This window comes from Copadichromis virginalis, linkage group LG5 (assembly GCF_057382275.1).
Source record: "Copadichromis virginalis isolate Kocher_CV1m ecotype Utaka linkage group LG5, C_Virginalis_male_GT1.1, whole genome shotgun sequence".
NCBI classification, from domain to species: domain Eukaryota; kingdom Metazoa; phylum Chordata; class Actinopteri; order Cichliformes; family Cichlidae; genus Copadichromis; species Copadichromis virginalis.
Window position 1 is genome coordinate 30481815 of NC_140622.1, and position 20740 is coordinate 30502554.

The 20740-nt window shown below is 39.4% G+C and overlaps 1 protein-coding gene across 2 annotated transcripts in view; it reads left to right on the forward strand.

Moving 5' to 3' along the window:
- The first annotated feature begins 3011 nt into the window (after positions 1–3011).
- The window catches only part of ripor3 (RIPOR family member 3), a 64543-nt gene continuing 46814 nt past the window's right edge, over positions 3012–20740 (forward strand). The window contains exons 1-2 of one of the 2 annotated variants that reach the window (XM_085457274.1): positions 3012–3071; positions 18646–18738. The gene's annotated coding sequence lies outside the window, so the exon portion shown is untranslated. Of the gene's footprint in view, positions 3072–5523; positions 5978–18645; positions 18739–20740 lie in introns of those variants that run through there. The other variant, XM_085457275.1, reaches the window with a different exon arrangement.

The following is a 20740-nucleotide window of genomic DNA, read 5'->3' on the forward strand; positions in this document are numbered from 1 at the left end:
CCTCAACGTCAATGTCAATTAACATAAATGATTATAAAGAATTTTCCTTTCTCAAAGCTAAGGAGTCATTAAATAGATATTTTGTGCTTCGTTTGAGGGAGTACAGCAGAGAATTAAGAAATAATTGAGCGCTTTGAGGATTCGGCTTTATTCTCTGAAATGTATTTAGGTTCCATGTAAAAACGTGTGAAGGTAAAGCAAAACACAGAGCCTGCAAGATTTAAGGTCTTGGTCTTCCTGTCAGTTCTTGTCCTGTTATGTAGAGCATGGAGCTAACATGCTAGCACTGCAATGATGAGCTCTCACATTCACATGCTAAAATTGTAAGCACCCAAGGTACACAGCATGTATTTTTAGATAGCTGCTTGAGCTCCAAGCATCACTCGCATGTCCTACTTTATTTGTAGTTACAACTCAGATTTAAATATGGGGGCTCGCACTTACATTTGCTTCAGCTTGATTTAGAACATGAACTACTTTTATAAAATTTTTCTACTGAGAAAGTTTAATCTAAGATCTGTTTGATGTTCTCAAGCACGTTGAAGATGCCCATTGCAATAAGGTATGGAATTTTGTGATTTTTTTTATTTATTCAGAAGTCAGAAAATGTGAACTCTGTTTGGTAGATTATTAGTGCAAATGTAGAAATACTTATTTTCAGTGCAAGCCATGTTCTTCGATTGATCTAACCAACAAGATCCTCTGACACTGAGGATTTTGCACTTCACAGTTGTTTTTTCTGGGGAAGCCATTGCATGCTTTGTGTGAGGTAGGTGTGTAAATTAATGTAAACAAGAAGACCAATAACCCTCATAGATTCTTCAGAAGCAGAAAATAAACAGTCTGCATGTAGATGACACAAATGTGTTCCTTGAAAACAGGGTTTCCCCAAAGACAGGAGGATTATAAGCGACTGCCAAGATGTTGTGGTTGCCGCTCATGTGTGAAGCCACACACACAGACGCAGCTTGGCTGCTGCAGTTCCCCTTTGGCAGCCATGTTGACTCCACGGTCTGGTCCATGGCTGTTGCTATAGTAACTGATGCTGATCTGCTGAGTATTGGGCATCTCGCCCTGGCACTTCTGCGAAGGACGTTGCAACATATTTGCAACAAGAGCAGCAAAATGATCAGGCAACGACTGCTTTCTCACGGTAATAGTGAACTCTGACCCGCAGACAGCTGAGATCATTTTTAAAAAACGAATTTCACACGAACCAATGCGTGATGAAGCCATGTGAAAAGTTTCTAAGGTTTGGCTCTAGTTTAATGGAGCTGGGAATTTAGTTTGAGCTTCTCTAAACACACTGCCAGGCAATTTGTGATTCAGTTCAGAATAGGTTTAGACACTGAGTAAGTTCATCTTCTGTGTTTTTGTATTTCACTCTTCAAAAGGTTGGACATGAAAAATGTGGTGACAAAAGTTCAGAAGGTTATGCAGTGCACCAGATGTTTAAACTACGCTTCCTGTACATGTAAAACTTGGGGTGTAAAAGGAGTCAATGTTTTTCACTTAGTAGCATCGTATTAACAGCAGAGGGCATCGTGCTACAATGCTAAAGGACATCTCTGATAACTTCAGTTAAAGCTCAAGAGTGCACACTGAATATGAACTGGGCAAAAACCATTTACACAGTTTTACTTTTATGATTGGCGCTTCAGAGTCAAAATACTTTAGCACAGTTTGTGCTTCGATAATTGAGGTGATTTACCCGGTGATTCAGTTATCAGTGTTCTGCATGTGCTTGTCTCAAAAGTACTTATTCTAGACAAACCTCTGGATCATTTTTCATGTCCTTAAAAAATCAGTGCACTAAATGACCATGTTTTTTTTCTCACTCAAACATCTGTTCTAAAAATTAACACAACAAATTCAGACAAAGTCAACTGCAACTCTACAATAAATATGAAAATGCAATAATGTATTTTTAGGTTGTACAGATGGACGATGTAGGATTTTACCTTTCTGTTCCCATCACAGTGTGGTTCACAGACAATTATAGCTTTTAAACCATCTTACTCTTGTGTTGCAATGTTTGACTCATCAGGATGGAAGGTTTGGAAGTCAGTCACATGATCAGATGTCTCTCTTGCTCACAAGCGACATGTCTGGACATCAAAGATGGGTTACAGTCTGTACATAAAAGATGGGTGTTGCTTTTATGAATGTCTTGACTGAAGGATGGATCAGATTTACAATGAAAGGACACAATGCAATAAATCACATAGTACTACCCCAAAACATACCTGGTGTTATCATCTAGTTTACTCTAAATTTGAACATTGCTTACAAAAGATGCACCATGCCTTATCGAAGAAGGCTCAGTACCGGTGATCAAAAACTAAAGTATTACTGAGTACATAAAGACAGTGAAAAGTAGGGTGATTTTCTTATCAGACGTCGTCAAAAGTTGCCCTCTGCTGGCTAACAGAAAGAATTCAAGTTTAAGATGCTGAAACTTTCAGAGCTGTAGACAAAGCTCATGTTTTATAACCCATCTAAGTAATGGATCAAATTTAACTTGTTATAGATCTTTTTTCAAATCTAAAAGTATTTTATGTTAAACAAAAGAGAGTTTAAGACATTTAGCAAGAACTTTATCCCAAACATAGAAAGGACTGTCAACCACACACACACGCACGCACGCACGCACGCACACACACACACACACACACACACACACACACACACACACACACACACACACACACACATTAGTTTCACATTAAAACAGCACACTAATTAAATGATGGTCCAACATTCTATACTATCCAAAACTGCAGTTGGTCCTAACAAAGATGAAAGTAGCAGCATGCAGACACACACACACACACAGACACACACAAATGCACAGTCAGCTGTTACAGAGAGTGTGTGATGAGGGAGTGGAGAAGCCGAGGCCTCCAGATACTCAGGATGGCAGCTCTCCACCCTTATCTCTGCCTACCATGTGGTAGTGTGTGTGTTTGTGTGTGTGTGTGTGTGTGTGTATGTGTATGAGCCAGCTGAAGTAAATATCAGACTACATCTCTGAGCAAGCAGCCAGGTGATCACGAGTGTAGCTGTTCACGGTATGTGCATTTTTACATATATATATATATATATATGTGTGTGTGTGTGTGTGTGTGTGTGTGTGTGTGTGTGTGTGTGTGTGTGTGTGTGTACATGCATCTTATTGAGATATGACGGAAACATTTTTGCATTTTAAACCTTAGTGGGTGTGTTTTTGGGTGTGTGCATTAATATCTGCCATATGTATATCAAATACTGGTAACTGACCCCCCAAGCCCAAACCCACAAAGCTCTTAATAAAGTTTTATTAACTTAAAACAAATCAGCCCAAATATGAAAATATGGAGTCGGACATATTCATCTGTATTTTTTAATAATTTGAACACTTGAATCATTTATGTTTTCCGATACTGAAGATCAAAATGTATTTGACTATCAGAATTTCTCTGTTGTTTGTTAAAAATAGATTTAGAAATACTTATAATTAATTTATCATAATGTGCATCATTATTGCCTCATTGTATTGCTTCAGCTGGACAGATTATCTTCAACACCAGTGGTGTAATCCAGCGGTCCCCAACCCCCGGGCCTCGGACTGGTACCGGTCCGTGAGTCGTTTGGTACCGGGCCGCGAGAGTTGAGGCTCAGGTGTGAAATGTGTGGTTTTCAGGGGTTTTTTTGGTTTTCAGTGTTATTTTGTTATCGTTTTTATCGTTAACTTGGTTTTCCTGGGTCTTTTCACGTGTGTTATGAATAAATCTTCTTTTTTCGGTACCGGTACTAGTTTTATTTTGTTGTATTTATCCGCGACACCTTAACGGCCGGTCCGTGAAAATATTGTCGGGCATAAACCGGTCCGTGGCGCAAAAAAGGTTGGAGACCGCTGGTGTAATCAACATCAGCAACACTGTGTACTGAAGCAGCTTCCATAAAAATGCCAAAAAGGCAAACTAAGGCTAAACACTCAGTGGTGTCAGTGCTCCTACATCAGGGCTTCAGCCACCAGGCTGATTTGGAGAATTTCACACAACAGCTTTTAGTTTAATTGCAACTTCAAGGGCTTTGGTCAGAGTGAGATGTCTTCTGAGGTTTTCACACAACAACAAGAAAAAACTCTGGGTTGTTCCAACTTTAAACAATCCAACATTTTTCAATTTGTGTTTACAGACTGCACATTTCTGTCTGATGGCTCTGTCAGCCTCTAATGTGGGCGTGCTAATAACACAAATAACAACAACAAAAACAACATAAGAATGTGAGACTAAAATGAGCTGCAAGGCAAGCAGTTTACCTGCACTGGGTTCAGCTTTACATTTCATCTCCTTCTTTTTGTGTTCATTTTTTAATGTTTTCTGGTGCCATTAAAGGGGAATTATCTGCACTTTGGCCAAACTGTGATCGCCTGAAATCTGAAGAATATTTAAGTGCGACAGAGATTTCTTTTTAATTAGAGTAATTTAAATTCAAGTGGGTCAAACCAGTAAAAGTGTGTAATAACCAACCGTATGCCGTGTGCAACTTGTAGACAGGTTGCTGTTTCCTTCTTTTAAAGGTTTTGAGTTGTTTTTTTGTTTGCTTTGTTGCATAAGTAAGATGTGAAAGTGAAAAAGAAGAAGATTTATATATTTATATACAAGTATGTGATTTAAAGCAAACCCCTCCCAGGTTATAAGTTGTTAGGGGTTTGTTGTCTTTTCTCGCCTTCACTCAATTTGGAGGTTCGCTCTCTCCACTCTACATTTACATCCAAGCGTATAGATGTGACGACTCTGCTTGCAGTGTTCAATGTTTATTTTTCTGAATGCATGGCCATCAGTCAGCACTGATGTATGTGGTCTGCGCTGGAGCCAAGTTCCTTAGTTTAAAGCCAAACATGATACTCGCCAAGCGCAGCTGGGGGAAGGGGAAGAAAAAGAGGGAATGGGGAAGAAGGAGGAGGAGGGGATCTTCTAAAAAATTTTCATTTGCAACTCAGAAAAGACAAAGAAAGTAAAAGCAAAGGGAAGTAACAGGGAAGGTGAAGTTAAAAGAAGAGCTTAAGATTAGAGGATAGTTAGAAAGGGAGAACACATATCACCCAAAGGAGAGCGGAAGGAAAACGAGAGATTTTGAGGTCATAAAATAATCAAAGTAGGGACAGTTTACGAGAGAGAGTATCACAGAGTCGAATGGAAGGAAGCAAGGAAAATAACAGATCAGAGATGGCAGAAAGAAGAAATGAAGCATCTAAACAATGACTGGAAAAGAAGAGAGGAGAAAACGGGAAGCTGGAAAAAGTGGAAACAGTTGATTGAAGGAGGAGGCATGAAAAGAAAGATACCGAATGACAAGTGTTGAATGTTCTGAAGAGGGGAGGCAGGCTGAATGCGAGAGACAAGCTCAGAGAGGGAGAAAGAACCAAAGTGGTTCAAGAAAAGAAATTTGTTTAACAAAAATCAAGGATGGGAGAGAAAGGGGTGATGAAGAGCAGGAGGAAACTTTGTCAGATTCAGTTAATGCAGCTAAAGGGAAAAAGGGCAGATTTTAAGTGCGGGAAGCCCTGAAAGAGGAGGAGAGAAAGACAGAAGAGGGAGTGGAGAGGGAACCGAGGGGGAGAAGAGAGGAGGAGAGGCAGAGCTGGAAAACAGTGTGTGACAGAAGAAGAGAGAGCAGATATGAGAAGGAGTGAGGAGACCTGAGAAAAGAACCTAATTCAGCATTGTGTTTCCAGCCAGCCTCTCACACTGCTGTGAAACCCTCTTGAGCTGCGCTGCTGCTGCATGACTGAACGCTATCAGTCCCGAGCAGGCAGCCGACAAACCCACACACACACACACACACACACACACACACACACACACACACACACACACACACAAACACACACACACACACACACAAATGGATATGACTCGTCCGCTGAGGTGGTTTGGTGTGGTGGACTTGGAGTGACAGTTGGGAATAACTGGTTTCTTCGTCCTGTCAGGTAGGTTTAATATGACTTTAAAGATTATATTATATCATGTGGACTTATATTAGTGATAGTTTGTGTTTCTGAGCATTAACGAAGCATTAATGTGAAAGCTGAATGCCTTATTCTTGCAAAATTAGTCCAGGAAAAGTGTCTCTTTTTTCGCCTTTTCTCGTTGTTGATCTCTGGTTAATTTCTACCAGCCGACCTGAAACATTCATTAGCGTTAACATATTTCCATATCTGATATTTGATATCCCAACAAAAAACATTTGGAATCTGGTCTTTTAAGGGAAATCAGAAACTATTTGTATCAATATTTGTATGAAGATGCAAAATCTTTTTGTGTTTTTGTTTTTTTTGCCACAGTAAGGAAGATTCTCTGCTTGTGTAGCTCCATGTTGCCTGATTAGAGTTTTTTTAAAGCTAAAACTTGGTAGTTTGAGTGTTTTCCATGATATTTAGAACCAAAGAAAGATTTGTTTTTCATGCTGTTTGTTTTAAGCGTTTTCAAGTGTGGAAAAATACAGTGTAAATTGGGCAGGTGATCATGACTGTGCCTGGTTCCACCCGGCTTAGAGGATAAAAGGTCTCCTTAGAACATACACAGAACAGGGCAGGGATGCAGGTTTTCCAGGTTTAGCAGCCCAGAGTGGCCGGATATTGTTGGTCTCAGTCACAGTATCTTCTGAACTCTGAGTCAGTCTGTGACATCTGCATTAATCCAATGATTTTACAGACTTCTTTCCTCCAGTCTTTGCAAAATTGTCGCCGTGCATTTTTAGATTTTGTGTTTCTTATAAACAACCAGCGGGTCACGGCACCAACATCAAAGGGAACCTTATCACTCCCACTTATCAGTTGTATTGTGCAAATCCATTGTATTATATATCCTCACACTTAACCCACTTCCCCAACTCCTCAATAATATAGATAAAGATCAGCTACTACCAGGGGTTAGTACCTGATCTTCCTTCCCAGGTCATCACTAGCTATTTTATAATCTATTTTTACACATGCTCAAGTAGTGATGCATTAAACTGAGTAGTTAACTTCACTGTTACTCACCCTCCCAAAGCAAAGAGAAGCACATACACGGTGTTTACAGCCTCCTTCTTTGTTTCTTGATCTTTCTTCAGCCTAGTACTGTAACTGGGTGTTTGTGTGGTCAAATATAGCTACTTACTACTCCTTCTAATACAATATCCTGTTTACTGTGACAATGTATAAGTAATCTGGCAGTAATTCAGTATCCGCTTCATTCTTGAGCATATTTTCAGACAAAGCCTGGCATCTGTTCAAGGTATCAGTGACACAGTTTGTGACCTTACATCTTGCATCAATGATTTTCTTTTTTCAGTTTTAAATTAAAACATCTCCAAATGTTTTCCCCCCTCTGCTCTTTTGTATTCTGTCCCGCCCTGTATCCTCATACTTCTCCTCCTCTCCACCTTTTCCGTTCCTTCAAATACATAAAGGGTATTTGCTCTCATAGACTTTCAGTTTCTCATGAACCCCCTCAGCGAGTGCAGCTCAAACTGACAAGCTGCCAGAGAAAATATCAACACAACAAGCCGGGTCAGAATCTGCTGCTCGCGTACCCTCACTCCACCCCTTCCTCCCACTCCCTCCCCTCTGTCCTTCTCCTCATTTTATTCTCCTGCACAGTATTTATGTCTCGTTCTTTTCTCTCTCACCATCTATTTCCTGGCTCCTTTGATTTTCGGGGGATTTTCTTAGTCCAAGTCTTCCCTGGTTTTGTTAAGTTCATGTGGTGTGTTGTGTGTGGCTTTGGCTACACGGATCATTAGATAGACGCAGTAGGAGGTCAGTGGTTCCATTGTGGTTGAATTAAATGCTAACACTTGTCACTGAGGAAAATGCGCCTGAGGGGATCAAGAGACACTTAACAATAAAGAAGGTGGTTGGGCTGTCTGTGTCGGTCACTCTTCCACATTTGCTGGTTCCACACTAATTGGCTCAGACTTCTGAACAATGGCAACATTAGTGGTGGGGACGCAGACTAGCATTTGTCTTTATGATTTAATGAAGCATGCAGCTATTTGGTATCGTTGTCGTCACTGTTTTGTTATCAGTCAGATTTACATTGATTGTTGTGTTTGAGGAGACTTTATCTAGCTGGTTTTGAAAGGATGGGTGGCAGAGGGGAGACTGAACGGTGGATTAAGCAGCTGACAGGTGATGAAGTCATTTTCAGCCTGCAAGTCAATTGTGTAGCTGTGCTGTGTTTGTCTCACGCTTTACCAAACGATTGCAGCGATGCATGGTTTAGTTTTGCTTGCTGAAAAGAAAGCAAGGAAGAGGTATGACATGACAACACTAAAACAACAGAAATGACATAATCTGCAGACATTTTTTTTTATTTAAAGAAATAATGTACATAAAAAATACCTAACCTGAGATAAACAAGTGTAAACTCACAGAGCGAAGAGGATCAGTTTTATACACGATTGCAGTCACTTATTTTCTAACCACTCCAGCGCACAGCAGTCTAGGAAAGAAATTAACTGTGTTTGTGTGATTGGATCAGATATAAATATAAAAACATACTGGGTTTAATTCTTCCACGCACGTGAGGGGTGAAGGTTGGGATATGTTTTCTCTGCCATTTTTTTTGTGATGCATGGGAAAAAGAAGAAGCTACTTAAATTCGGAGTGAGATGCTGATCACGCTCTTTAGTATTTCAAAATTTGACACTGGACTTTTGAGGAACATTTGAAGTTTGTGTGCCATATGTGTGTATGTGTTGGTGTTTACATGTACAAATCTGAGGTAAATGCTGCATGCGTGTGACATGTGTGCAGACGTACAGCTAAAACTGTCTGATGACTCCACTTTTGCTTTGCCTCTGAACACATTAGTAACACTAACATCATGACATCACCCACCAGATGCTTTTACAGGACCCACGTGAGCACAGACTCACTGAAAGCTTATCTTGACCCATGCTCTGTGACCTCCAGGTTAGGTCCATGATCCCTCTGGAGAAAATGATGAACTGAAAGAAAAATCCACAGCTTGAAGAAATCTATTCCTCCTGCCCCACATGAAAATGTTTTGTTCAGAACATGATCTTTTTATGTGCCAAATGAAAGCCCCACAAAGCTGTTTATTTGCTAGCAAATAAATTAAATGTCAATTGAGGGAAGTAATCCAGAAGAGCAGATGGAAGCACTACACTGAGCCTGATTAATTACACCACAGTGACATGTTAGATTCTTTCTAGAAACATTTCTGGATGCGATGGACTAGCTTTGGCTAGCAGATCTATGCAAAGCTTCTGTTTTATCTTGTGAAAATTTGTTGGGGTTGATTTGAGATTTGTCATCTGTGAGTAAAAAGGAAAGTGAAAAATAGAGAAAAATGTCAGAAGATGTCATTAACCCACAGTTAATCTGTAGCTCCCTTCAGTATTGTAAAAAGAGTTTCAGCTCATTTATTAGCTCTGCGGCTACACTTTATTGCTTTGGTTCCCTCCTGCTGTTCTCAAAATGTTGTTACCGGGTTTAAAACCCAGTATGTTTTTTATATAAAACCCAATGTATATGCCACGCTCAGTGCCAAACTATGCACCAAATCAAGTGAAATCTTGAGACACACTGAGGTCATTTCATGTCAACTGACCAAATGCTCACAGCCTGACCAGCTCTGATTTCCAGGGTGATGACACACATCTTATTTTAGCTTTCTAATGTTATTAGTTTGCTCACAAAAATATTTTTGTAATGAAGTTAGGGGCATTTCTGAGCCATCTTTTCTGAGCAGCATGTTCTTCCACTGGGCTGTCCCACTGTAAAAAATTCAAAGCCGATATGAGGATGAAGAATCCTGTGCTCAGGAGAAAGTAGAGTTAAGTGAAAAGAAGAGAGGTTTGATCATTCCTCTAACTTCATCACCAAAATATTTTTTATGTCCAAACAGGTAACAGCAGTAAGCTAAAATTTGGTAGTTTTCCTTGACAAGTGCATCATCACCTCGGAAAGTTTTTCAGGGAAGTGAGAGATGGTCAAGCTTTTACTTAAATTTGGTCAGTTGACATGGAATGAGCCACTAGAGAACAACACTATTCTTCTCGTGAGAGTTAGATAACATTTAGTGGTCAGAGATGTGCTAAATTAGAAGCTTGCTGCTCAGCTTTGCATTAACACTGGAAATGAGCAAGTCTGTATAAATACAATGTAACCAACACAGCATCACACATTGGTCATTAACTGTTTTCAGCAGATGTCATCAGCAAATGCAGGATCTGAATGGGACACTCAGGCACACTATAAATCCACTTTCATACCTCCCTGAAGCATACTCTGCATTATCTTGATGTTCAACTCTAATCTATGAACTAAATGTGATAATGTTTTTAATTAGACTTAAAGCAGGTGATTGGGAACATAAGTTCATCAGGAAATGTTTACTGAGGCCACAGAGCGAGAGTGCTGAAGAGTGGTTCTCAGGTCCTGCTCACAATAAGAAAAAAGAAGGCTTAAGGGACTGTACTGGCTTCACTTTTGAGACCTGGAAGATACAGCTATTTTTTTTTTATATACAGTCTGTGGAAAGAAATAGTAATTGTCACGGTCTGGCTGGCAGATCGTGGGGAGATGGGGAAATAGGACCCAAACGCTGGACTTAATGGAATGAACAGTGGGTTTATTTACAGTGAGGTAATTGTACACCACACATTGAATCTCCAAAAGTGCTCCCTCGACTCCTGTGACGTGTCTTCTCCCAAGTGCTGGTATCCCGTGCTCTCTGCCCCTGTGCCTTCACACACCCCGTGTGTCTTGCAGTCCTGTGTTCCGCTGTCCTCCTGGGGAAAAACACAGACACAGCCGTTATGGCACCAACTCCGGCAGGCATACACTTTAACAACACTAGAAACACTGACATGGAGTCTAACTCAACGATCATGCGCCGGAGGAAGCTCCATCGCTCTGTTAAGTAGCTCCCCCGACGATCCTGATCAGAAGCAGGTGTGTGGTAAGCTAGGCGTGACCAGCAGCTGGCAGGGCCACACCCATCAGGCCTGCAGGTGGCTGTCCTTCATCCTCCAGCCTCACACACATACACACACCAGCATTGAACACAAGAACACAGTGCAGCAAACATACATCCAATACACTAATAACAATAAAGGTCCACACTGTTCACGAACCCCGAGTCCCCGGAACCGGGTCCGTGACAGTAATAGAAATAGCCACAGTGACTATCATCAGTGACTGACACATAATGACCTGATAAAATCAAAGCCCTGAATGAGTGGTATCTAACTCTAAAATTACAAAACAAAACCTCTGGGATCCCCACAAATGATTGGCAAGCTCGTGCTGTACATGTTATCATGCTGTAAGCTTCAGTTTATAATTATAAATGTTTTGAGAAAGAACAATAACAGATAGGCTTAAATCAAATTACCATTTAGAACAGCGTTTGTTCTTATCTCAAAACATCTGTATTTGCGGTTAGGACCTTCACGAAATCTTTTTCAGGACTAAAATGTGCTTTGAATTAATGGGGGAAATAATTCAAGAGTAGGAGTGATTTCTCTTGCAATGGTGGATATCAGATTATTGGAAGGGAATATTTCCATTGTTCCACGACCGCTCATATGTCTTTATTTTAGTGGGAGTGAAGACAAACACAGACTTTTTTTTTCTAAATACATAAAGGGACTTTTGTATGAAGTCTCTTAGAAACTTGTGTAAAAAAAAAACTACCCACTCAGTCACTTAGTGGTTTCAGCTCAGCTAAACTGGTCTCTTAACTGGTTTTGGTCAGGTGTACTGTGCATGTATAAACAGATCTGTAGCTCTTACTGTCAGTACGTCATCCCGTTACATAACTCATGTTAACTACAGCGAAATACCCCGACGATGACTGGAATGTGTCGAGTTTTGACCTGGCGGCTGTGGTCGAACAGGTTTTTCAGCAACAAGTACTCTGCATGTGTTCATTGTCAGAAAAGCAATTATTTTTCATTGTCATGGCAACGTAGTTCCAGTATGGCTTTTTTGTCTTCAGATAAAACTGTTTGTTTAAACCCAGCTGGTAACTCTTGCCTGTGAGAACAATGTGTAGAAAATCATTTTGATGTGTCGCAAATTTAGGCGTCCCGAACAGTCAGGCTCACACACACTTGGCCCACTGTGGATTTTTTAACTGTTAACCAGCTCTGCCATATTTCCTGTCACAAGTCACTGCGCAGCGCTGACTAATAAACCAAGAATGCTTCAAATCTTTAAAAATAAGCCCTCTATTTATGTCCCCAAGGCTAATAGTGTTTTTATTGATAGTCAGGCATCTATTGCTGCACTCAGGGAGAACTTTTATTTACTACACTTCTTAATTTATTAGTAATTATGAAGTTTCTGATTAAAACTCGTAAAATGTGAGGAATCTCATTTCAATTAATCGGTAATTTGGAAGCACGAGTGCTGTTGGGGCTATAAAAAGGGAAGTTATTTCATACAGGATGTCTTATTCACCCATTCATTAATGTAATCACTTTTACATCTATGTGCTTTCTAACATTCATACTCCAGTTCAAGCACTTTTTTAGCATCAATACTGTACGTGCATTACTACAGTTTTGAGATACACAACAGTGTTAGTGATTGTTAATTCAATGACACTAAGGTTCACTAAGGTTCTAGTAGGTTACATTAAAACATATGATGAGGTTGTAGAAAATAACATAATGTTGAAGAGTTAAGAACTCGTATCAGTATTTGTGACCCCTTACAAACAACATTAATGTCAAGTTGGGACACTTTTGTTGCATTTGTTTGTGAGTTTTAAGCAGTTGCTCCAAAGAAAAAGTTATAATTTAAACTTTAATGGTTTAATTTTAAACTACAGTCAAACACCATTATACTATGGTATTATTATATTAATACTAGTACTATTCCACACAGAAAGAGCCAACATATTTGTGTCTCCATTTTCCCTCTAATCATCAAAAACTGTCACATTTATCTGAAGAACTTTTGGAGAGGCCTGATCTTTGCTTTGGGAGCCACTTAGCTGAATGTCATTGCTCTAAGCTGAGCATCATTCATACTTTTAGGTATGAATAGTAAGTCTTTTGTTTTTGTTTAAAGTTTTATAGAGCTTATTTCTCCTGCACACAGAAAGACATTAATATGCTTTTTTCACTCATAAACTCTGGACAACCTGCTGGAATCAGTTCTGGATATTTTCGTTAGTGATGCAGCAGGAAAAGCAGGGAACCTGTGAGTCAGGTGAGGGAGCTACCTGGACCAGTTAATATCTAATTTGCATTCTCACATGTCGCGTGATGTCTAGAAAGATTTGGGGTTGCAGTTCATGTGTAAAAACAACTTAGCGTACATGGACCTGACAGCATGCTCGGTGAATTACAGTCCTCTGGGGTCCAGTCTAACAAGATGGCGCTCATCAGTCTGATTCCACGACCTCTTAAAAATTGCAACTGTAGAATAAGCTGTGAAGCAATAACTAACTCTGACGTTCGGCTCCACAGCAACTTTTATTATTTTACCAGAGTTCAGAGCTACAAAATTACCTCACTGCTCAGACAAGATAGACATTATACATAAAGAAAATGTGTTTTTTCAGGTGGGATTTTTAACACTTTCTTGAGTGTTTTACTTCTCTTTAACTGTCCTCAGTTTTAAAGTTTTAAAATGTGAATAACAATAATAATAAAAAAAAGCCCAATAAGACGAGTTTTATGACTTTTTTAGGTTGGAAATTATTGCAGGAAACCTCTGTAATTAGTCAGTAACCCTTCTTTTCACTCATTTTTATGTTCCCACAGTTACAGAAAGCTTTTAGAGCTGAGCGTATACGTCAGTAACAGCTGTATAATGGCCACAGTGCTGAACAAAGCACACATTGTACCTTACATTATAGTCACAGTATAGCGCAGCAGTTTGGGCGCTAATGCTGCCATAAACCTGTCTTGCACACTCATGCACAATTTCAAAGAAACAAGCAGAGCTGTGAGTGGATGTCAGCTTTTATTCTCACAACAAAATTTTTAAAAAAAATCTATAAACTTCACATTGCAGCTGAAAACATCCAAATTAAATTGTTCTAGTGCTTTCAAGAATGCTGTCAGGATGTTAGTAAGCTACAAAAAAATGAAGTAAGAGACCAACAAATTGGTCTGCATGCATTTGTATTGTTTCTTCAACACCAGAGCTTTACAGACATTTAAACCAGCATTTCATGCCTGTACAAATACTGTAATGATGTTATGTCTTTAACTACATACATGCACAGACTTGGTTGGTTGTTTTTAAAGGCTTTACAATAATCTTCAAGCCCCACGAGTCTATTATAACAAAACACACTGCAACTCCCCACCTCCTTCAGCACAGACAACCACTCAGGGTCAAAGGTCAAAATGATGATATTCTCCTTGACAGGTCAGCAGTTTCAAAAGCGTTCCAAATACACTGTGGCTATGAAGATGAATGTAAAGGTCAGTCTCATGCTAAGTAGAGTGTGTGTTCTGTGTTTTCACAGCACTACGCCTAACACTGACAATATGATCATAATATCTTTGTGATCTTTTGTGTCCATATGGAGGGGTATGTTTTATTTTAATCATTTCTAAGCATATGGCATGGAGGCTTTTCTGTTTGCTGTTGATAGATGATAATGTGTGCCTCTGTGTTAGGCAGATGGACAAAACTTGCACAGCAATGCATGGTGTACTCAGCAAATTTATCCAGACGACTCAGTAAACCTGCTTCTCAAAGCTGCTTGGGCATACAGCGTCTGCAGAATTCATATTAAATCTAAGTGAAGCTAGAAGTTAAAAAATGTCATGCTTTTTTTCCTTTATGGAGGTTACAGAATCACATGGCAGCACTAACAACCACAGCACATAGTAAGCTTTTTTCACCTTTTTTTTTAAAAACAGCATGTGAACTTCCTCTGCAAATAGCACCTATACTTTTTATTTCATGCATCTCTGTTCTCTGTGATTGAGTGCCAGTCAATTAGGCACATGTGCTCACTATAGCAGCCTTTCAGAAACCTGGTCATGACTGCACATAGATAAGAAAGCATCTGTGTTTTTTGTTGTACCTGCTGAGGAGAAAAGAGTTAAAGTGAAAACATCTCTTTGCTCTTGCTTGACTCGGAGATACAAATTACAGCTGATCTGAGGTTAAATGAATAACAAGTGTTGTGTTTTAGGTTGGATTGGGAGCCTCGATGCCCCCCACAAGTCCCATTTGTCTGAGTGAAATGCTTACAGCCTCAGGAGGCAGAACAGGAATTTCCATTTCATGCTTGGCTGAAGTTCCAGATTGGCCAAGCTTACACCACAGGGCCCTTTCAATGGCTTACATTATGACAAGTGAAATCAATCATTTGAAAGGAAAAACTGTACTAAACGCCTTCCTATATATCAGATCTGAATATAAAATCTGAAATTCCTGATTTCTTTAGACATTTACCTCCATGTGTAATAGAGGAACTGGAAGTGACAGTGACATGATAGCGCAAACATAAGCTCAGATTAATGCGTAGGGTTAGTTTCTCTTATTCACAGTAGCTAGCGTATGGCTAGTGTCGAAGGTGTTTCTGTAGGATTATTAGAAGAGGCTAATGCTAGGGAAATATTCTCATGGACGAACCAATGCAAAGCCTCCATTTGGATTCATTAAGAAATTATGATCACCATTTAATTCAGAGGAGTCAATAAAATAAAATAACGGGTGGCCGTACCTAAACCTTCAAACCTGAAAATGAACTGATGAGTGGAGTGGACACCAACAGAGAATGTCATTGTATTAAATAACAGCCAATTAGTCATTACACAAGTTTTGAGCATTTAAAAAGAAGAGGTCAAGTCTCCACCTGCTGTCTGTGTGAACGTATGAGTGTGTGCGTGTGTGTGTTTGTGTGTGTGTGGGTTGTGTTTTCTAGCAGAAGTTGCTCCCTGCTGGACTGAACTCGCTGGCCTCACTCCCTGCAGGGCCACTGGGTATCAAATACGACACAACAAGTTCCCACTGTGATCCTTATTCTTATTTTCTTTTGTGTGTGTGTGTGTGTGTGTGTGTGTTTGCAAACTTTTCAGTACTTTTCAGCACTTCATATTTTCTCTCACGAACCACGGTTGTTGTTGTTGTGTTTCAAAAAAGTTTATTCAGGTGAATAGTGTCATGGTTCATTGTGATGCAGGTTCATTAAAATTTAAGCTTATCTGTTAGTCATCCAACAATCAGAATGATGATTTTATCTCTGATTGCTCAGTCCACAGGCGTGTGTGTTTTTGGGCACACACATGCCTATAAGCATGTGAGATAGTCAGATCCTTATGTACAAAGTACTGCATGAATAAGGCTGATAATGATTTGTATTTGCACTTTAATTGGTCAAATAAACTGGAAAGTACAGCCTTAATGCAGCCATTTGTCATTTTAATTAACATGTTAAGTGAAATAAATCTTTGTTAATGTAGCAGAATCCAAACTTGTTTAACTTTTAAGGCTGATCTCTAGAAGCCTATTGCTAACTTTAAGTCAGTGGTTTAAAGTTATTGAATCTTAAACCACAGTAACATCTGTGAGACCCTTTGGTGCCGTAATCTCATGCAAAGTGCTTCCTTCCCCATCTTCTGCTAAAATCATCAGACTGTGTGGACTCAAGGTGCTTTATTCTGCAGGCTACAAACCCTTAAATAAAAATATTTTTTTAAAAATACCTACACTGTCTTTTTCTGCTCTTGGTTCTGTATGATGTCAGAGAGAGCAAGTCTCACTAAGATTGTTCAAGTTTCACAATTTAATTCATAGAGGCCAAGAATACAAAATAAGGAAACAGAAATGAGCTCCTTTCATTAAATAATTGCATGATGGCACAAACATAAGTTTGAATGCAGGTGCTGGGTCCATATGTGCTTTTTACATGTACAGATTTGAATTACAGATTTTGTCTTTACTCAGCACTGAAAAGCAGGACTGGTCTTGTCATTAAAACAGTGTGATATATCACAGCTTTAAATTCTAACAAGCTTCCACCGGTAGTTGAGGTAAATCTCAGTCTCCTGCCACAGGACCCTCCGGTATCATGTAATACATCTGCTATGAGCATCTTTCCTTCCACGTTTTGTTGAATCTATTAGTGTCTTAAATCAACAAACCAGTGTCTGCAGCATATGAAAAGCTAAAACCTACAGAGGCAGTAGACTCAACACAGAGTCAAATTTATCTCTAAAGATAAAATACAACAGCTGATAAGAATTTCATTTGTTCTGAAGTAGTTGTTATATAGAGGCACAAACACGCACAGAGGATTAACATACAGTGTGCAAACATAAATTTATACTTGAACTGGAGAAGAAAAAAATAATCCACGTTATGTTTGTACTGGAAAAAGTGATAGAAAAACGTGTGATTTTGCATAAAAATTGAAACTCTACATTTGTGCGGTGTGTTGTTCAGCATGCTTGGAGCTCAGTTTAGGTGGTGTAGACAGCCAGTTTAATCAAAGAGGAATACTGTGGGGAGTTTGTATGATTACAAACCCAGAGCTTTTCCACATCTTGTCCTCCTCTTCCTCTCATATCCATTTCTTTCTTTTTGTGTCCCTCTCATCAAAGATCAAAAAATGTGAAAAGAACGACAGAGAGACACAAACTAGGAAATAAGAATGCAGAAAAATGGAAATAGTTACATTTCACTCTTAGTTTAGTCCATATAGACTAAATATGGATTCCCTCTTGCTTTCCACTCACCTAAAAAAAACTTACTGTAGAAATACTGGGGGTCTGTCAGGTAAAGAGGGATAAACAAACAATGAAAAACATGTAGAAAAACACAAAACTACATCTGAGAGAGCATTAAAGACCATTAAAGCTCATGGTTGGCCTGAAGTCAACCTCCCCTATATTTCTAAAAAGAAATTTAACGATTTGCAAATCATACAGCAAAGTTCAGATTAAAGTTTCATTGAAGATTTACAGTTTATTATAGCACTTGGCATATCATCTTAAGGAAAAAGCTCTAGCCTTGTGCTGAATTTGACACCAAAGATATCATTGGGTCAAAGGAACCCACTGCCCTGGTTTAAGTTATATTTATACAGTAGATTCTAGTTTATTCACATAAATGGTAAGTTTTACACACACACAAACAAGTCATTGAGTTCCACAGGGTTCTGGTCTAGGACCAATACTTTTTATCTTATGCATGCTACCTTTGGCAATCTTATTATAATATACTGCATACAGTTTAATTGTAGACCATACAAAGCTTTAGTTACATATATGACAGCAAACGAAACAAATGAATATGTTCGGTACAAGGAGATTATGTATAACATTGCAACAACTGACCAGACCAAGTGAAGTGCTCTGAGATTTTCTGAGTTCTATGTTGGAGATAAAGAAATATAAACTTAAACGACATCTATTGAGTTGATTTCAGTGTTTGTGGTGAAAGAACTGAAGCGGTTCATTTTATTTTTCAAACAGATTCTGCCTTTTCTGAGGTTCAGGTCAGCTTAAAAATGTATTCATACACAGCTACTGTGATCAGAAACAGGCATTTGTGGATTGTTGATCATGCATGAAAACAGCAGTGCTTTTAAAGCATGACAGTTTCATTTTCATTCTACACTTTACGGCAGACTCCAACCTTTTTTCATTTTCTTATTGTTTCAGTGTTGTATGAAGATGCGGTGACAGCAGCTGGAACTGAGCCCTGACAGCTTTACAGCTTGGACGTCTCCAAAACAGACAAAACAGGACAACAAAGTAAGAACAGAAAGTGGCAAACTGGCTCATGTTAAAGCTTTTTGTCAGTTCACGATAAATCCTTCTTCTATCTGGATCCTGCTGCTCCCATGAACAACTGGAAGTTAGCCTGATAAACATAAACAGCTTGGATTTAAGTGTAATCCACATCTGGATGCCAAAGTTATCATCGCCATTGCTCACATAGTTCCACACCAAGCTGTTTATTGATGAACATAATCAGTTCATCAACTGGCCGGTGCACACTGATGTAAACAGTCACTGTGTGTGTGCACGTCTGTACAAGTGTGTTGGGCCAGACAGATGTTTTTCATCTTTTGAAGATCAAGTCAAATGTGCACGCAAGCATGCCTTTGTCTTTGGCAGGGTTGTGTATGTGTGTGCTGGAAAGTACAGATGTTTGTATCTTTGAGGATGTAGAGAAACCAGGCAAGTGTGCGTGTGTGTGTGTGTGCGTGCTCGTGTACATGGATGTTAGTCCAGATGTTTGTATCTCCACAGGAAAATAGAGATGTACGCTGTGTGCGAAAGAGTTTATGTCAATAGATTTAAGAGATTAAATTACTTCAGTCTTTTAATCTTTGCCCTATCTCGGTCTAAACACACAGGAACCCTGGATATCACCGCATAACACAACACACAGCAGGGAGAGAGGGCTGGGGTTGAGCGACAGGCACCAAGAGAGGACTTAGGGAGGTCCACAGAATGAGGTGGAGGACAAGTCAGTAGTCAAAAGGAAAAGGAAAATGGGAAATATTCCTAAAAGTTACCAGTGTCAATATAATAATAATAATAATAAACTTTATTTATAAAGCACACTAAAAAACCAAGGGTATACCAAGGTGCTTGACAAAAATAAAATAGGAAAAGGGAGATGGGAGGGAAAAGAGAAAGGACCTGGCACGTATCAATTATAAAAACCTTGACAATCATAAGATATAAAAGTAGTTCACAAGCATAACGGATAAAAATGTACCAACGCACACCAAGTGTTAACTAGGTGGAAAGGCAAGATAACAAATAAGTCTTCAGCCGTGATTTAAACAGTGGCATAGAGTCAGACGCCCGAATAGCAACAGGAAGGTTGTTACAGCAAACGCGCGGTCACCGTGAGACTTCAGCCGAGAACGAGGTTGCTCCAGAAGAATTTGGGTAGCAGATCTAAGTGCTCTGACAGGAGTGTGTAACCTGAGAAGCTCATTGAGGTAGCTCGGCGCCAAATTATTAATGGTTTTGTAGGTGAAAAGTAATATTTTAAATTGAATACGGTATTTAATTGGAAGCCAGTGCAAGCCAGCAAGAACAGGAGTGATGGAAGAAAACTTCATATTTTATATTATTTCCTGATATAGAAGTTGTGTGTCTTCATCTGTCTTCTTGGTGTCTTCACATAGTGTAGTTTTGTTTTTTTAAACACAGAAGACTACAATCAGATTTCTGTTCTTACTGCACTCCTGCAGCAAATAAATATAACTGTATTTTTACTTGTCACAGTGAAAATGAAAACAAAAGAGAAACTCAAGCAGACACTGTAACTGCATCATATAGATAGGATGCCAAACTATCCAACAAAGGTACAAAAAAGAGATCACATCCATCCATCTTCAGAAAGACAAAAGAAGAAACATTAAATTCACTAGCTGGGCCCACGTCCTCAATTTAGGTTTGACAGTGTTTATAGTATTACCTACTAGGTGAATGCTCGGACATGAATTAAGCTTCGGTTTGGGGACTGCCAACAGCTCCCGGGCCTGGCAGATCCCCGTGTACTAAATAGGAGTGAAGAATTTAAAGAACTGAGAACAAGGAGGGCGGGAGGGTGGGGCACGTAAACGAGAATGAACAGTTTGCAAAACTGGGAAACCTATATAGATGACAACCGGAATGAGCATGTTTGGAGAACTCTATGCATCCATCCATCCATCCTCTTCCATTTATCCAGTTCAGGGTCACTGGGAGATTGGAGCATATCCCAGATCACCGGTCTGTCACAGGGCTAATG